At 44.4% G+C, this 19938-nt stretch overlaps 1 long non-coding RNA gene across 1 annotated transcript in view; it reads right to left on the reverse strand.

Annotated features, from left to right (window-relative positions):
* LOC117802303 overlaps positions 1 to 16393 on the reverse strand; it is an 82674-nt gene extending 66281 nt beyond the window's left edge. Inside the window, exons 1-2 of the long non-coding RNA XR_004625426.1 lie at positions 12327 to 16393; positions 818 to 1555 (exon numbers count right to left, since the gene is read on the reverse strand). This is a non-coding gene — a long non-coding RNA (uncharacterized LOC117802303). The remainder of the gene's footprint in view (positions 1 to 817; positions 1556 to 12326) is intronic.
* Positions 16394 to 19938: the final 3545 nt, after the last annotated feature.

The raw sequence follows: 19938 nt of genomic DNA on the forward strand, positions 1-19938 counted from the left end.
AAAAAACAGAAGCAAAAGGAAGGAGAGAGTTTTGCACATAAAGAATTAAAATAAGGCAAGTCTGAGGGAGTGTTTAGGGGTAACAGAGACTTGTGCACGTTACTACAGAACATGGAAAGGAAGCATGTGCCCCTACCGCTACCTAAAAATACTGCAAGTCTGTCAAAGTACAACTGACCAGCAGGATATGAAACCTATTCTGTAGGTTATGAGGAGCAATGGAGACAAAAGCAGCAAGAAAAAAGAGAAAAAAGGAAAAAAGGAAATTATATCACAGCTCACAAATAGTAAAGATATTATTTTGGAAAACCATACATCCACATGTACAGATGTGTGAGCTGGGTCCTCATGTAACATCTACTTCTTCCTGTGGGCTTCCAGTACAAAGGTCTGAAAGCCACTACACACGGAGTGCACCACAGGGCCCACTTCTCTCAAGGTGACAGTATCACCTGTAACACCTCCAAACAGAAAAGTAACTTCCTGGGGCACTTGGGTGGCTCTGTTGGTTAAGCATCTGACTCTTGATTTCCAGCCAGGTCACGATCTCAGGGTCCTGAGACTGAGCCCCGCATCGGGCTCCGAGCTCAGCTCAGAGTCTACTTAAGATTCTCTCTCCCTCTGCCCCTCCCCACCTCTTAAATAAATAAATAAATCTTTAAAAAAAAAAAAAAAGTAACTTCCAAAGGTAATATCCCCAAATCCCAAAGGGAAATGTGACAAAACATAAAACAACAGAGTACTGAAAGTAAACTATTTAAAGTTGGGGGGAAGCAGCTGCAATGCAAATGCCATCTAGAGAAATGTCTAACTTTACCTAATCAGACTGTGGACCCCACTCCCAGCGTCTCCTCTGGGTCCTGAACCAAGCTGACGTGTTGAGGGAGAGGAGCCAGGGGAGACAGGAGAGCTGCAATGAGAGGGAAGGTGAGATGTGGATCGGGAGACCCCAGCCTCTCCACAGCAAGGCAAAAAGGCAGGAACCGTGCAGATCCAGACAGGTGGACACAGGGGAGGAGAAAGGTGACAGGTCAACTTTGCAATCTCATTCCCCAAATGATAAGGAGCTGTTTCTTCAAGAATTTTTTAAGACCTTGTTTTCTTCAAAACGGAAGCAGATCTGACACTTAAAAGGTCATCATGAATGAAAAATCAAAAATGAATGGGTATTCAAACACTGTGGGTGCTCAAAGGTTAAGACAGTAAGTTTCTCAGGCCAGCATAATAGGTCCCACAGAATTTACCAATGATGAAAAAAAGAAAAAAGTAATTTACCAATGATGTTCCCAATTGGTTTAGGAGCAAAGGGTTTGTTTTTGTTGGGTACTTTTTGGTTGTTGACTGGTTTGTTTCGGGCTCAGGCACACTTAAAAGAACTTCACAAGAGCAAACACGTATAGTGTTTACTATATGCCAGGAACTCTTCTAAGGACGTCACAAATACGAATTCACTGAGTTACTGTATACACAACTCCTGCCAATTTCAGTTACCTACCCGTTCAGTGGCTCCCTCTGTTCCATCTGCAAGTATACCTCTGTTTCTTCCATCTTCCTCCTGAAAAAGATGAGGAAAATACAGTGGGTGGTCATAAAGGCACACATGTGTTGTCTATCACTGTTTGACATCTTCTGAACTCAGGAGCACCAAAAGGGCTTCATGAAGCCTTCGTCAATTACTCCAGCTGCGTAACTTTCCTGAGTTCCTAGGCAGAACCGCTGAGACACTATCACTGTACATCTAGATTAGAGGAGATTTGGAAAACAGATACTTCATGGTTAAAGGAAATCAACATGCCATATTATAAAGTTAGATGCACAGGGAAACAATTTAGGACAAGGTTCTCCTTGACTCTGAATCCTTCTACATTTATTTTGCCTTTTCAAACTACATTTCCTTTAAAGTTTTTTTTCTTTTTTTAGGTGGGCAGCACCTTTCTGCGCTGGGGAAAATAATTGCTGTTTTAAGGGCAGAAACAACTGGTGAACAGAGCTAGCACAGATTTACTTAAAAATTTTTTTTAAATGACGATGGAAAAGTATTCATTGAAAAAGAGGGTACTGCCTAGGGAAGGTAGCTGTTCAGAGCATTTTCACCAGGTGACATGTACCTTTGGGAATTCAGGACTGACAGGTAATTCATGACTGTCTTTCAAATCTCTTGCGTCCAAAAGTCTATCTCCCTAAGGTTTCAGAAATGATTACGTTTATCGGTACTGATTCATGCTAACAAAGCTCATAAGAGATTGACATATAAAGCTATTAATACCTTCATATTCATGTACAGTGAAAACTGTAATTGCCAGACAGTCTGGACACTTGCTCCATCCAGCTTGACCAATATATTCACGTTTCCTTAGTCAACAAGTATTTCCTGAAATCTCAGGTATAGGCACCTTACAGGCAGATGAAAGGTCAAGTCGAATTAACTGAAGACTGTTCAGCAAACATATCACAGCAATCACAATTTCAATGCCAATGGCCTCCAACATTCTCCCTCCAGACAAGTGTCCTTCCATCGCCGGTACCACACCACCCTAGTCCAGGCGCCATCATCCTTCTGGACAAACTCAAGACACTCCCATGTATTTCCAGCTTCCACTCTCCCCCTTCCAGTCCATTATCCACCATTATCTGGTGCGTCCAGAGTCTACATCCAAAGATCAAAAACAGCTCACGGCTCAACCTTACTCAAACCCTTTCAGTGCTGTATGTTGGGCTCATGATAAAGACCCAAAAAGTTGACTTGAAGGCCTCGCTCTGGCCCTGCTCACCTGCCTTGCTTCCTCCAGCACCACCCACCCTGTCATCTTCACCCACTGCAGCCACTCTGGTCTACTTTCACTCTCTTGAACGTGCAAAATCCCTCAGCACCTCAGAGATTTTGCATACCTCATTTCCTCTGCCTGGAAATTAATACACAACATTCTGTCCCTTCCCCCCTCAAAGCACACACTTGCCTAGTAACTGGCAGATCCTATGTTGAATGTGCCCTGACCCCAAGACTGGGACAAATTTCCCTATTTGAAGCTCCCACAGCATCTTGATCTTTTCCTTTGTAGCACTTATAGTAACAGCTTATAATTACACATATATGTGCTTATTTATGCTTATTTGCCCCCTTAGAGTAATAAGAAGCTCTATGCAGGTGGATACTGGGCTCATTTTATGAGCACATTCCTCAAGAGTGGACATTCAAGAAGTATTTTATTGAAGGACGGAGGATGGCTTTGGGCTGTAAGAACCTGTTGCATCCATCACCAAAACAGAAATAATTCTGCCAGGTAGACCATACGGCTTTCCTGATTGGGCTCCATCCTCCCTAGTGTGTCCTCCCACCCAGGCAACACCAATAATTACATGGGCATTGTCTACACTCGCTTCTGGAACATTACTGTTACCTTGACTTCCATGGCCACAATAAATCTTACGATACTAAAAGACAAATAGCACAAAGTTCAAGATACATTTGGGTAGCAACTCCGCACAGAGGACCTGCAGCAGTGGGTTACTAAGAAACGCTATAAACAAAAGGGAAAACATAAATTGTGGCCAAAGGAAGCCCTCGATGAGACAACACCAGCAAATATCCACGCACACCCGTGTGCACACAAACACCTGTACGGTCCTTGGGGGAGGGGGAACTGAAGACTCTGAGTGTGCTGTGGGATCTTGCCACAAGTGAAGGGCTGACAGCAAGAAGCGTGAAGACTCCTGAAGGAGGCCCCAGATACTGTTCCTCCTCTTCCTTCCTGGGCCCCGGCACACAGGGGACCTGCTGTGTACTGCGTTAGTCTCCCATTTGCCTTACAAATCAACAATTAGCTGGCATTTGCTAACGCACTGCATAGAATGCTTTCGATGGCTCATAGCTGTGGTTAATATTTTAAAGATGGGGGCGCCTGGGTGGCACAGCGGTTAAGCGTCTGCCTCCGGCTCAGGGCGTGATCCCGGTGCTCTGGGATCGAGCCCCACATTGGGCTCCTCTGCTATGGGCCTGCTTCTTCCTCTCCCACTCCCCCTGCTTGTGTTCCCTCTCTCGCTCGCTGTCTCTATCTCTGTCAAATAAATAAATAAAATCTTAAAAAAAATATTTTAAAGATGTTCTCCTAACATTTCAGTCCTCGTATGTGATGTGAATGAGAACAGTACTGGTAGGAAGAAATCCCACAGTGCTCTTGGATCTAAATTCATGTCTAGTCATGAAGCCAACTTCACTCATTCATTCCACAAACAGAACGCACCTCAAATAAGCCAGGCTCTGTTCCAGGTGCTGTGAACACAAGACGTACAAGACAAAATCCCTTCTTCTCAAGGAAGTAATATTCTAGGAGGAGCCAAACGATGAACACATATTAAGTAAAACATAAATTATACCCAGTGTGGGGGGGTGGGGAGGGGAGATTAAATTTTAAATAGGGCCGTCACAGAAAGCCTCACTCAGAAACGGACATATGAACAAAGTCCTAAAGAAAGTTTGGGAAGGAGTTATGTAGATAGATTGAGAAAGACAGTGCCAGACAGAGGAATCAGCAAGTGCAAAGGCCCTGAGGCAGAAGTGCAGCCTGTCTGAACTGTATATGCAAGGGAGATGGTAATAGGATATGGGGTCAGGGAGGTAAGTCATGGGCCCTAAGCTTTCATTCTGAGAGCCCTGGAATGCAACTGAGGTGTGTGGGACAGAGGCTAGTATGATCTGGCTGCTAATGTCAAAGACAGACTGAGGAGAAAGCAAGAGGGAAGCAGCAAGACCAGTCAGTGGGCTACTGAAATAATCCAGGCAAGAAAGTCCAGCCACTCAACTAGAGTACAGCCGTGACAAGGCTTCTAGAAAGTTGATGGATTCTTCAGGGCTGTAACTCTAACTCCTGCAAGGGCTGATTCTAGTAGTCTTAATCCTTTTACCACTAAGAGGGTTTTTTGGTTTTAATTCTTCCTTTCATAAAAGAAAACTTAGTGGATTTTTATCTATATACAAGTAACATATGATCATCACAGACAGTGGAAAAAAATCAAACACAGAAAAATCTTTGCATCACTTGATGAAAGAAGACCAAACAGACGAACTTCTTAAAGCCAGACTTGGATCAGTATGATGTAATCCTGACCCTTGTCAGCTGTACCTGTTTAAGTTCAAACCAGAAAAAATGCTTGGCACATCACTGAGGAGGCCACACTTTTTTGCAGACTTTCTCCCCGAGAAACCCATGATGATAACGTGATGTAAAGTAAAAAATGGACATGATGAATTCTTAAAAAAATTTTCATGAAGTAGTTTTTACTCTCTGCTCTTTGGCTAATGTGTGTGTGTGAGGGGGATGGGAGGGAGCAAGGCCTACCTGTCGGCATAGAAACCACTCTGCCCCAGGGCAGAGAAGCAGCGCCGTCCTCAAGCCAGGGGGCAGTCATCTGCGTGGTGAACAAACCCGGTCCTTCCCTAAACTGGGCGCTGCGGTGTAGTCAAACATGATCAGTGGGCCTGGTCTCCAGCTGCACACGAACTTGATCTCTGACTGCCAGCCTGTAACACCTACCGAGGCCAGGCCTCAGCTGTTCGGCTTTCCTCGAAGTGCGCCGAGACAGGTCAACCAACTACTGTCCTCGCCCTCTAGGGCAGCCTTTTCGCAACAGCACCGCACACAGGAATTGCCTGGGGGTCTGCTCACATGCAGAGTCTGTCTTGTACCTCTGGGCGGGGGCCTGAGAGCCTGCACTTCTAGTAGGCTCTCTGGGGGTGCCGAAGCTGCTGGGTCTCTGGACCATAATCCGAGTACGCAGTGGCAGAATATTTATTGTCCTGTCTCCTTCCCCTCTCCCTTCTCTTCCCTTTGTAAGTACTGGTGACAGAGCCGGAGACATCGGCATTTAAGACTGACTCCTGTACTGAAAATAAGAATCTGCCCTCCAGAGCGTGGGATAATTAAATCCCAGCAACAAGCAGCTTTTCCGAGGCATCCGTCGCGAACGGATTTGATCTGAACCTCCCACCTGACCAACCACATGAGGTTCTCTTTCTCTCCTCCCTCTCCTTCACTTATGCCCTCCCCACATGGAAGGAGTGCCCCCACATAGGACCACCGTCATCGGTAAGCTGCCAGCTTCAGCATGACGTGAGCGTGTGGAAGAACCAAAATTACTCAGCATTTTTCACGTCACCCTTTTTTTAGTAAAGACGTTAATCCACAGACAATGGCGGCATTGGCTGAGAATGCACAGAACTTTCATCACGGGGGGAAGTGCACCGCCACGGCCTGCCTCAGGCACTGCACTACGGGCTTCTATGACAGTCAGCCCTAGAGAGCCCTTCCACAGGACCTGATCCCTCCACTTTCTGGCAGACGGGTCTCAAGGTACACACATGGCCAAGTCTCTCCTTCAGAAGATAACTGATATTTTCTAATCACAGATAATTCATGTGGAACATGTAACCCGAGCTACAGCACGCCTCTCTCAGCCCCTCGCCCTGAGCTAATATTCAGTGCATCCTCAATAATTTTTATTACCATTTCACAGGTATAGATTTCTTTGTTAGTTTGCTTCTAAAGCAGAAGATAATACTGGTAAGATTGTTTAAAAAAAAAAAAAAAAGACTTTCTCTAGGACAAGAATCCGCAGCACATGTGTGAGACAGGCCTACTTCTTTCTCTGAAACCCTAAGATGACCAAAAGGAGATGAAATGATTCAATGCATCACGAGGGCTGTGCCTAGAAGGGCTTGTTTCTGGGCCAGCCCCGACTGGAAATCTCAGCTTCCACATAACTTCCCTTGTCCAGGAACTTCACGCACCTCTTCCCCGTGCAAACACGCTATACTGGCCACACTCTCAGACGAGGAGGCCCCTGAGGGCAGCATCACAGGCACTTACCTGTGTATTTGCAGCGCCCACGGTAGTGGCTGGGACAGTGAGCAGATAAAAAGTGGAGGAAGGGAGAGGACAGGAGGGAAGTGAAGAGAAGCTGCTGCCTAAATTATCACCAGTTACGTTTATCACAGAAGGACTTCTGATATTGAGGGGGAAGGCAGTCTGAAAGAACCCATTCTATGTAGATTTTCTTTTTTTTTTTTTTTTTAAGATTTTATTTATTTATTTGACAGAGATAGAGACAGCCAGCGAGAGAGGGAACACAAGCAGGGGGAGTGGGAGAGGAAGAAGCAGGCTCATAGTGGAGGAGCCTGATGTGGGGCTCGATCCCACAATGCCGGGATCATGCCCTGAGCCGAAGGCAGACGCTTAACCGCTGTGCCACCCAGGCGCCCCCATTCTATGTAGAAAGACATGAATTACTGTGACATTTATAAGGTGTATCATTTTACATATTTTTTTAAAGATTTTTTTTTTATTTATTTGAGAGAGAGAGAGGGAGAGCACAGAGGGAGCAGACTCCCCGCTCAGCAGAGAGCCCAATGTGGGGCTCGATCCCAGGATCTCAAGATCACGACCTGAGCCGAAGGCAGACGCTTAACTGACTAAGACACCCAGGCGCCCCTGTATGTTTTAATCTAATTATTATTTAATCTAATAATTGTCTAGAAATAGTCCCAAAATTTTGTTTTTGCTTATCTCTATAAATGCACATATATTCTTGTTATTTAATAATATAAATAATTTCCTTACAAATTTGTATATAAAAACAATCTTTCATAGTTACTGGGAAACCTGCAGAAAATGGTCCATGGTATTTCCCTAAAGTTTGGAATAAATGTATCATTAAAGCAGGTACAGAGGTCACTACTGACAAAACACCTCAGTAATACTTTATATTTATAGGTCTTTATGTTAAAACTCTGCATACCAGAAAGCAAATGTGTCTTCAAACTTTCCCTAATTCATGCAAGCCTTTACCCTAATTACTAAAAAATACAAATAAAGGGAATTTCTTTTTTTCCCCCTTTTTTAAAGATTTATTTACTTAAGAGAGCAAGCCAGAGAGTACATGCATATAGGGGAGGTTAGAGAGAGAGAATCCCAAGCAGGCTCCACACACAGCACGAAGCCTCACACAGGGCTCTGAGATCTCACCCTGAGATCATGACCGAAGCCAAAACCAAGAGTCAGACACCCAACCAACTGAGCCACCCAGGCACCCCACAGATAAAGGAAATTTCATTTCACCTCTTGTTCTCATTTTCTTAAGAATCTTCACCCAGGGGCGCCTGGGTGGCTCAGTCGGTTACACGTCTGCCTTCGGCTCAGGTCATGATCCCAGGGTGCTGGGATCGAGCCCCGCATCAGGCTCCTTGCTCAGCAGGGAGCCTGCTTCTCCCTCTGCCTGCTGCTCCCCCTGCTTGTGCTCTCTCTCTGACAAATAAGTAAATAAATAAAATCTTAAAAAAAAAAAAAAGCATCTTCACCCAAGTTAATCGGCTTCTTACACTACCACTGGCAATACTCAAAACGTGACAAGTCCATGCTCTGTGGTCACTTACATGAAGGGCCATTCTGATTGGGACTTCTCAGGGGAGTGACAGGTGAATAAATCTGGGAACTATGGAACCGTTGGCTAATAACAATAATTACCATTTGGAAGGATTTCCATAAACCGCACCACGCCTTTCTCAAAGAACGTATGACAACGGGTGAACCCACACCTGAGACCGGCAAACTTTCCCGCCAAGCCTGGCTCGGCACCAGCACCCGCACCCCGGATCGAGTGTCTTCTCTCTTCCTCCTTCCCCCTCGCATACAGCTACAAACACATCCCCACCCTTACCTCCCCGGCATCCTGCCGCCTTTAGCCCCACTTGGTTTCCTGTGGTACTGCCCTGGGTGGCGAAAGAATGGTTTCTGGACTCCCAGGCGGCTCTGGGACAAGGCCTGACAAAGCAGCCTCAGCCTCCTCCTGGAGGGTGGGGGGCCATTTGCATATGAACTGCCGCCCCGTTTCCTTGGTACAGAGGGAAGCACAGTGCACCTTCCCCACAATGAGAACCTTAGAAGTTGGTGAAGGTCTTTAGCTCATCTCATGAGGCTTAAAAAAAACAGCTTTAAGATACAGATTTCAGAGGCATTAGCAGAAGCTTTCTGGCCTAACAACAAGTCACACAATCGGATCAACTTCTTACAGCATTTCTTTTCTTTCTTTTCTTTTTTTTTTTTTAACAAAATATCCTAAATTTGTAAAATGGAAAAGGGCAGGATGGCACAGCAAACTGCCAGATGCTGACTGCGTCGTCTCAGTTTCTTTCTGTCCTACAGGTTTTACCACAGCAGTACGAGGTGGCCGGTGCTGGGTGATGGGGAACGTGGATCTGTGCTGGGCCTGGAGCACAGCGACACCCAACCAGCCAGCACGCTGAGCGACAGGATGTCTGGTGGTTACTCTTGATCTGGGGCTGTTGGTAGACAGGGTGTAATTTTCAAAACAAAATTTTTTACTTTTAATTTTTGCCAGTTCTTCCTTATAACTTGAGCAAACTAGAGGAGAAATAAAGGAGGCAAGACTGCAAATGGCTTTCTGCCGCCTCGGCCATTCCTCGGCCAGCCACGGGGGAGAAGGACGCTTCTGAGCTGGGCTCATCGGGAGTCCGACTACAGGGCAAAAACCCCCACACACCCGTCCTTCCTTGTGGAAGCCCGGTTAGGTTATTAGAAAGAATTTACCCAGTACCAACCTATCCCTACAACAGGCCCGCGTTCCACACCCTGAGAAGGAAACAGAGGAAAAAGGAGGACTCATTCCTGAGAGCTCTCCGTGTCCCACACGGTTTCTCGCAGTCGCTGCTGGGCAAGGTGTGATTACGCAGGCTTATGTAAGGTCAAGTCACTTTCTGAGCTTAGCTCTGCCCAAGGAGATCCCCCCGCCCCCGAGAGGCCCTCCTTCCACCTCATCCCAGACTGCCTCCCACAGGAGAGGGCCTGATACACACCTGTTCTCATACTCAGAAACTAAGAGCATACCTGTTCTAATGACAGCACTTCAGTAGGACAATGGGATGAAGTGTTAAGTAGACTAAAAAGAAAAAACAAGCCAGGAACCAATAACTGAAGGTCACACAGACCACATGTCCTGATGTGGCACGTACCACAGGAACCAGCCTCACCCATCTTCCCAGCACGCAGACAGCAGGTGCCCCGCAGGCAGGAGCACCTGTGATACATCCCAGTGCAAAGGCAAGGGGAGGGGGTCTCTATCTCGGGCTACAGGAACCAACAAAATTCCAGGGCACTTCCGGGAGGGCCCTGCCGCAGACCCTGAAACTGGGGCAACACGCAGGGAGCCTACAGTTCATCAGCATACACTGTACGCTGTCTCCCTGGGCTTGGGAGAAATGCGCACAAGTGCGATACCCAGAGACAAATACAAGGCCAAACTTTAGAAAACAAACAAACGGGGATGGGAGAGGGTTCCCCTGGAGTTGGGAAAGACAGAAAATGAAAAATGAAAATGTTTGTTTCTCTATTTCTTCAATGGAGAATGGAAAGAAATGACCAGGAAGCGCTGGTAAAGCAGAGGGAGGATGACCCCAGGCTCAAGCAGGAACAGAGAGTTCACAAAAGCCTGGGTGTGTACTTGCTTCCATTCCCGCCCACCCACAGTTCCTGCAGCAAACAAATTCTTGGCTGAGCAGGTATGTGTGGGAGGCCTGATTTATTTTCCAACCAGTAGAGCTTTGCCCAGAATTACTTAATCAGAAAATTTCAAGGTCATACATTCAAATATGATGTTATAGCCTTACAAAAGAAGTAACTCTGGGGTCTGTGGGGCAGGAGGGGGGGTGTGAACAGGAGAAAGAAGGAATTACTCATCTCATTTGATCTAGTTTCTTATCCCCTCTTCCTTTATAGCTATTCTACATTCTCAGAAAATAGAAAAATGAGAAAAATGCGTAGCTGAAAGAAATAACAGCTAATCTTAACCTAATGCTTACTCTATGGCAGGCACAACTCTCAATGTTCTGTATATAGTAAAACTTATTTGACCTTCCCCAATCCTTTGAGGTGAGTACTATTATCATTATAATCGGTGTTTTCAGATGCATACAGAGGTTAAATGACTTGCCTAAGGACAACAGCCACCAATAGTTGGGCTGTGCAACGGAGGGGGCAGGGTGCGCTCTGTGTTCTTCTCCCCACTCTGTGTTCTGCTCTCCTGCCCCTCAAAAAGGCAAAATCGTAACAAGAGCTCTTTTCTGTTACGGTATATCTAACTGCTTTTCCCCCTGCTGTAGAGTTTTCTTTAGGCTACTTTCCTGAGAGGAATAATTATCAGAGCCAGTTCCCCACCTTGGAAAAGGACAGTACCAACCCTGCTTGTTTAAAAAGCCAAATAAGCTGGAAAAGTCCCAAGGCTCAAACCACAATTCCCTTCACACACTGCCTGGTTAGAAAGCAGTTCTAGGCGAAGCTTTTGATCCTTGTTAAAATGTAAAAGTTCTGGGATGTGCACGCTTTATGCTGTTATCAGTTTGTGGGAAAAGCGGCACTGTTATCTTTTTAAATGCAGTTCAGTGATAAGAATGGAAGGTGGTTTCCAGACATCCAAGTCCCTGCACCAGTGCTGACTGGTTCACTGCTGGGCGCCTAGAACTCTCCAGGACCTGCACATAAAGGTACTCAATACACCCGTGTGGGTGAATAAAGGAATGAATGAATGGCTATCATTGGCTCAGAGGCCACGTTTAGGGCAAATGTATGGTGCGTGGACCTATTAAAGGGGCAACCAAGTTGAGCAAAGTATCACTGGGAAGGTCTAAATGTGAGCGAGTGAATCACTGACAGTAATAACTTTGAAGGAAACCTCAGGCATGTTTAAATATATGAAAATGTTCCTTTTTGAGCTTCTTATGAATGGATTACATTTTTAAAGGCATATAGAGCTAATTTACTAGTGAAGAAGGTTATCTGTTTAAGAGAGAGTGATATCTACACTATCTTTTGCCTACAATTATCCTCTCCAAAAAGGTGAAATGCCCTGGAGTATCATTTCTTCTCCCTAATATTCTCATATCCAAGACCTAAATATCCTCAAAGGCCTCCTCAAATGTCTTCTCTTCCAGGAAGCCTTCCCTAATTTTCTGGCCAGAAGAGCTCACTTCCCCATTTGTACTCAACAGTACTTTGTTCATTGTGTAAACAAACTCAATGTTCTCAACTGTCGTATTTTTCTGTCTGTGACCACCTAGTTGTCCCCAACTTCCTCTGTATTCCGTGGGAAACCAAACATTTTTCCTAACGTAAGTCAGTCAATATTAGACGAACGTTTTTAAAAAGAGCACTTCTATGGAAATGCTCCAAGGATACCACCATCTGTCTCTCACGTTTGAACGTATTTTAGATATTCTAAAAGCTACAGTCGTTCTGAATGACACCAAAATGGTGGACACGTACCCACTTTTCACCCACGGCAGATACACAGGTCCCACCTAACGATCCTGTCTGGGGAGCCTTCGCAGCCCACCTGTCCATGCGCACGTGGGCTTCCTGGAAGTGTGACATGAGTAAGGGAAGTTGTACCCTCGCCTCAGTCTCACGTGCAGGCTCTCGTGCGGTTGTCCAAGGGAGCACGCAAGTACGAAACCACAGCCGGTGCGGGGCTCCATTACACGCCGGGCGGGGCTCAGGGGCATCCGTGCGGCTCTGCTTTCACCACAGTCAAAAAATCCTTTGTGATAATATCCTACTTGAGAGAGGGTAAATATTTATTCTCAGAATTAGAGGTTTCCTGTATGACTTTAGATTTATGATAAGGAATGTGCGCAATTGTTTCCATAGGTTTCGGTACAGGGTCAGGGCTCTGAGACAAATATTCCCTACCGCAGGCTGGTGGAAGTGAAAAGCATCCTGGGATTCCAAGACAAGTTATTTAAAAACAAAACACACACACACACACACACACACCCTGTTACAGGTTGTGAGTAATTACCTGTAAGAGCAGATTTCTTAAACATGATGCATTTAAAGCAACAGATACAATTTTATTAAACACAGAAGTTGATGTGAATACAGCTATTACACAGTGACTATCAACACCAGATTTAAATGTTTCCTCTTTTCGTTAAGAGCCTCATGGTTCTGACTCTTCAGTAAACATTACACATGTAGACTTCAAAAACTTTATACTAGCCCTATGTCACTTTATCTGTTCTACATGGCAGAGTTTTATATAAAATTTTATTTGAGCAGGGGATTCCCTGCTCCCACCCAAATCTGAAAATGTCTGTCAGCGTTTCTCAAACAGCAGTCTGTGGAACGGCTGCGGTGGACCTGGATTTTAATATATGGATTCCTGGGCCCTTTCCTCAATAATTCTCTTCCAAAAGATAGGGAACAGAGATGAGAATCTGGTCTAAGGCGGAAGGAAAAAGAAAAGAAAAGCAAGGGGAAACTACTGATCTAATCAACATGTCACCATCTTCATAGAATTCTCGGTCAAATGCTTTAGTAAAATCAAGACAAAATATGTCAACAACATATCCTTAATATGTGGGCTCCTTCAAAACAGGAAATAAAGTCAGTTGAATATCTGTCCTTTAGTGAAGTGCTAGACCTACGAATACCACATGCTTTTCTAAAGGTTGATAAATCATCCCTTTGACTCTATGTTTCACTGGGGAACTGATAGTCAAAGCATCTGGTTAAGCTTCCAGACACTCTTGCTTTATTTAAAATTTGGACAAAGGTGGTTTTCCTTCTTTATTTGACCCCTTTCTAATTCACCATGATTCTTCAAAGGTAGTCAACACTGGGGCCTTTCGAGGTTCTCTGCCCTCTTCAGCAAACTAGAGGCCGAGGGCCACTAATTTGTAACAGGAGTCACTGGATGTCTCCCCCACTGAGCTACACTCCCCAGGGGACCTCTGCAGCTCTGTCCTCTTTACGGGGTCAAAGTTGTTCCTCTTGCTGAAAAAGATGGGAAGAGTGAGACAGCGGTGATGCAGGGCCACAGATTGTTCAGGCGCAAGGGCACCTGGGTATAAACGACTACACTACACCGAGGTCTTCAGATAAAGGAAATACACTGAGTCACCGGCAATGGGAGAACCCAGCGAGCATGTTTCCAGGGTTTACTAACCAAACATCTCTGTTCACCTGCATGCTCACCTGCAGATTCTCCCACTCACTGGCTGCAGGCACTTGGTCAAACCCACCCAACCACCATAGGCCACAATTTCCTTACATGTAAACGTGAGAAGAATACCATCCAGAGTTGTTACATAAACTAAAGTTAGTAATAAATTACATAACAATAAAAATTATTTAATAATAAAGATATTTAATGGTCTTCTAGAATAGCACCTGGCTCCAAATAAACACACAATAATGTCAGCAGTAGTTGTAAACAGGTTTTTGGTTTTTTGGGGGGAGGATGTTTTAGAACAAAAAGAGGATAAGTCCCTAGGTGGGTGGACTAACCTGGGGGCCTCTGAGTTTTAAAGGTGGAGACCAATGGAATTCAAGTGCCAGAATCCTCCAAAGCAATGGGTATGAAGGTTGTGGGCTTGTGGGATTGAAAGTGAGTTATTCAACCCATAGGACTGATCTTCCCCAAGCTGGGAGGGGAAAGGTTTAGGGTCCCATGAAGAGCAAAGCCCTGACCCATTTACACAGCTGCTGGACCAAGATTTCAGATAAAGATGTGGGCACAGTTCTTGTGGAGACTAACACCCTTTTAGTGAGCTGGCCAGGGGGGAAGCAGAGCTACTAACGAGCCTCCCTTCTGGGTGATGTCAGGGGTCCAGGGCAGGTGCACAAACAGTGGTAACCAGGAATAGATGAGGACCTGAAGTCCTGGCTCTTCTTCTGGGAAGTGAGGGATCCTAATGACAACTGAGATTGGATTTCCCACACACCCTGAGAAGTGGGAAGCCTCACCTGACATAATTTGATTTAGAAAAATGACTTAGATCAGGCCAGTAACAACTAAGCTAGGATGATTGTCTGATTACAAAGGCTTCACTCCTGTTACCCACACTGCCTTTGTTCAAAGCATGAGTTCCACTGGTAGTGTCTACACCAAGGTGAAGGTTAGTACATAATTTTCCAATTAAAAATACTTTTTAACTGAAAAACAAACTTTTTGGTAGGACTCCTGGATGGACTAGATCTATGGGGTTGCACTGCTTCCCTCTGTAAAGAGGAAGGTCAGAAGAAAGAACATACTGTGAAAACTGCACAGAAAAAATGCAGGTTGGATTTCGGTATCTCCAAAGAGATGTTTAAGCCCAGTATAAGAAACCGTTCTGGAGAAATGAAAGCACCCAAAGTAAGGGACCACAGCCACACCTCTAGGTTCCCTGGTTCAGAGGAAGTCTTGGGAGTGTTGGTAAACTTTGATCCCATTTCTACCAGCTAGCACTTGACAAAAGTTGGCAGACCAGAGTGTTTGGCCCTCTATCTACCTTGGCTTTGAAGAAGAATCTGATACAAGCAGAAGTCTTGTTGATAGCCAGATATGAGGGTTTTGATAAGAAATCCCTGAGGGATTAATCAATTCAACTTAAACCGAAGAATTTTGTTTTCAAGTTATAGCCATTAACAAAGGCCAGATTTATACAAATGACTCAATGCCACGGACCCACAGGAAATAAAACTGATCCTTGAACAACTTGGGGTTAGCCATCCCCCCACCTCGAACAGTTGAAAATCTGTAGATAACTTCCAACTCCCCCAAAACTTAACTACTAATAGCCTACTACTGACCAGAAGCCTTACCCATAACATAAACACATATCAATTAACATGTATTTTGTAGGTTATATGTATTACATACGACATTCTTACCATAAAGCTAGCTACAGAAAAGAAAATGTTATATTACATACTACATTCTTACAATAAAGCTAGCTACAGAAAAGAAAATGTTATTAGGAAAACCATAAGGGAGAGTGGGCACCTGTCTGGTTCAGTCGGTAGAGGGTGCGACTCTTGATCTTGGAGCCGAGAGTTCCAGCCCCACGTTGGGTATAGAGGATACTTAAAAATAAAATCCTTTTTTTTTTAAAGAAAGAAAATCATAAGAATGAGAAAATACATTTACAGTACTGTATTTATTTTTTAAAAAAATCCATCATAAGTGGACCTGCTAAGTTCAAACCTGTGTTGTTCCAGGGCCAACCGTAGTTTTAAATTAATGTCTATTTCCTAGTTGTGAAATACATGGCTTGAGCATGTGTGAAAAGATGCTAAAAGGACTTCTGTTTGTCCTGCCAGAGGTCAATGACAGAAATAAAAAGTCACATACCAGTGTGTTGGAATTAAGTGGGTTTCCCTTAGAGGCCGGGCCAGGACAGGGTCCCCAGAAGAGTTAGGTCTACTAAAGCCTTGTTGGCAGACCGGCACTATGGAATCACCTGGAAGCTTATCAGAAATGAACACCCAGAGCTACCAAATCAGAATCTGTATTTTATTTTATTTTAAAGATTTTATTTATTTGAGAAAAAGAGAAAGCGAGAGACAAGCGGAGGGGGAAGGGCAGAGGGAGAGGGAGAAGCAGGCTCCCCACTGAGCAGGGAGCCCACTATGGGGCTCGATCCCAGGTCCCTGGGATCATGACCTGAGCCAAAAGCAGACACTTAACCGAATGAGCCACCCAGGCGCCCTGATATCTGTATTTTAATAAGCTCCTCAAGATCTGCATGCACATGGAAGTTTGAGAAGTACTACACTTAAGTACCTTGCTTTCGGAAATGCTATCGTTTGGTATAATTGGCTTTCTGTTCTGGAACCGTAACCAGATCTTTATCATAATCTGTCAGGTCTTTCTCATAAATTAAAAAGTTCCTCAGAGGGGCACCTGGTGGTGCAGTCAGCTGAGCATCTGACTCTTGGTTTCAGCTCCGGTCATGATCTCAAGGTAATGAAATCAAACCCCACATTGGGCTCTGTGCTTAGTGTGGAGTCTGCTTGAGATTCTCTCTCCCCCTGCCTCTGGCCCTCCCACACGTGCTCTCTCTCTCTTTCTCTAATATAAATAAATCTTTTTTTTCTTAATTTAAAAAAAAATGCTCCTTGGGTATTTCAAAGGAAGAGAAAGGCTATTACTCTCCTTGGAAAAATGACCTGACATTCATCAATCTTTAAGACTGACTCCAGATGAGCTATGTCACATCAAATGTTTTCCTCGATATATTTTAATACCACAGACGCTTTGTTTTTAATTTTTGATTTCTGATTGTCCTGAAATGACAGCAACTCCTAGAACTTAAAAAAACAAAAACAAAAAAACAAAAACAAAAAACCTCCTGGGCGCCGGGGTGGCTCAGTCATTAAGCGTCTGCCTTTGGCTCAGGTCATGATCCCGGGGGTCCTGGGATCGAGCCCCGCGTCGGGCTCCCTGCTCGGTGGGAAGCCTATTTCTCCCTCTCCCACACCCCCTGCTTGTGTTCCCTCTCTCGCTGTCTCTCTATCAAATAAATAAATAAAATCTTTAAATTAAAAAAAACAACCAACCTCCTAAACTTAAAAAAAAATTAAAAATTCCTTTTCCCCTCTTACCACCCCTTCTACTTCTGTTATCAAGTAATTAATAGTGTATTACAATGAATCTTAAAATATATTAATGGGGAGTTTGATGAAAACAATTTGCAAAAGAGAAATACTTGTAACAAAATCTCATCCTCTACTCAACTGCCTCAAGCTGTTTCGATTTGTCAGTCATTTAGTTTAGATTTCTAAATCTGAGCTTCCTTAGAACAAAGGGCGAACTTCATTCTCACTGATGTCCCGTACCCAGAGTGGCTATAAGTAAAGGGGAAGGACACTTATGGTTCACCATTTAGGTAAAACTTATTAACATATAGACAATTTGCAAAAAATAATCATATTCCTTATCCAAACAGAAGCAAAAAAAACCCCCCAGAATTACAGGAAAATTCTGCATGTCCACATTTAAAACAAATTTTAAGTTATGCTTGGGTGTATGTGTTGATGGGGGAGACCACAAAAAATAGCTGAATCGCCAAAATAAATAAATACGTAAATAAGTAAATAAGCAAAGATTATAAAGAGGGGATCATCTAAATGCAAATTATGCAAATTAGCCTTAAAAAGAGATGAGCTGTGAGCTGTGAACTGTGCCGTGCCCTCCCACACCAACTCCAGGCGGGGACTGCAGGGACTAAAGGGATGTTAGCAAGCATGAGGCAAGCAGAAACTTGACAGGCATTTGGATGGCGGGGCTTCTCCTCTCAAACATCTACTGATATGCAGCTACACATATAGAAGACCAAGCAAGCCAGGTAGAAAAAGAGATCAAAACGTCCCAGATGACAGATGACCGGATGAAAGTGGGAGACATGAGTGAAGCTGTCCTGGATACTCTAGCCCCAGCCACCATTGTGCTGCAACCACTGCAGATCATCAGAGAGAGGCCAGCAGAAGAACCACTCAGCTGAGCCCCGGCCAGAGGCACACGCAAACCAAACAACTGTGTTAATCCAGTAAGTGTGAGGATGGTTTGTTAAGAACTATATCTGGTTTAATGTGCAAGAGTCTTATGAAAGAAATCTAGGGTGATTTTTTTTTTGACAAAAGATAAGCTCATACTTGAGAGAATATTTCTCCTAAGTTCAAATGGGGTAAGTAGCTGAAGGTGTCTCTTTCAAAGGATTAGAGAAAAGAAAATTAATCTTTTCTCTATAAATATAGACATGGGGCTGAAATATCACTAACACAAAAGCAACTAGAAGAATATTATGGAAATCAAAGACCCTAAAGTCAGTTTTAAATACCAAAGCACTTGGTAGAAGTTGGAAACACTTCAGGTTAATAAGCCTAGGGCTGAACTAGAGGTTTGACAACTGTTTAAATCTGGAAAATTGTTTCTATTCTAGATCAGGTTTCTATTCTAGATCTTCTGCAACTGGAAAGAAGGAAGAGATGGGAAGGAGGGAGGAAAGGAGATATGGCAAAAAATCAGACGTGTTTATCGAGGAATTCCAAAAGAGAGGAAATACAAATTAAGTGGTCTAAGCAGAGAGTGATTGTTATCTATTTGAAACAATGTTTTTCACATTACTAAAGCACTTTGTACCTATTATCTTTTACCAAATTCACAGTAACTTCCAAGGCAGAGATTCTTAATTTGGGGGAAGGGAGTTCAAAGACTCCTCTGAGAATCCAAGGAAAAGAGTAAGGGCCAAGAAATATGTAACGATGTATGTAGTTGTAAGGAAAACTATCTATGGATTCCAGGTTACAAATCTATGTTCTCTAGTGAAATAGGTATTAACCCTAATTTCACTGATGAATAAACACACACATTCAGAAACTGAGTTACCTAAGATCATACAGCAGGTGATTGACAGGGCCAGCAGTGCAACCCCAGAGCTTACACCACCAGGCTCTTGTTTCTGACTTTGTTTTACAACCAAACAGGCTTGCTGCCCCTGAGGGAAAATAAATTCTTCCCAATTTCCGACTTAAACAGCGTAAGAAATGGAGAGGCATCTGGAGGTGGGGGAAAGAAGGTGAACAGCCAGGGGAGACCAGCCCCTTCCTGGCTATAGGAACAGTAACGGAGTCAGTGGAACCTCATTCCTTTAAGATACACCAGGCACCCCCAAAATACTGAAGAAGTGCCTGTCATCAACAGCGGTTTCTGCTAAACTATTTCTACACAGCAGTGCGTCACCGGTTTTCTAGCTCTAGAGTACGTGGGTTCAGATCCTGTCTCGTGTCCCCACCGGCAAAGCCCCTCTGCGGCTCCTGCAGGCTCTCCTCGAAGTGGGAGGGCCCCGCGGGCGCTGAGGGGGGCAGAGGGCGAACAACGCAACTTCTGTGCTCAGACCACTCTTGAAATTTTTCCGAGGAGACTCTGCAGTCCCGTTACCCTCCCGTAAGGACCCTAACATGTCACAGTGTGTGGCTATTAGTGGCTACCCTCATTGTGGAGAGTTTCAACCTCTGAGGGGAGCGTATAAATCTGATGCCATTACTTAGGACTCAGCAGTCTGGGCAGCAGCTCTCTGTGCCCACGGGGAGCTCACATCAACCTTATAGA

Source organism: Ailuropoda melanoleuca, chromosome 1, assembly GCF_002007445.2.
Source record: "Ailuropoda melanoleuca isolate Jingjing chromosome 1, ASM200744v2, whole genome shotgun sequence".
NCBI lineage: Eukaryota > Metazoa > Chordata > Mammalia > Carnivora > Ursidae > Ailuropoda > Ailuropoda melanoleuca.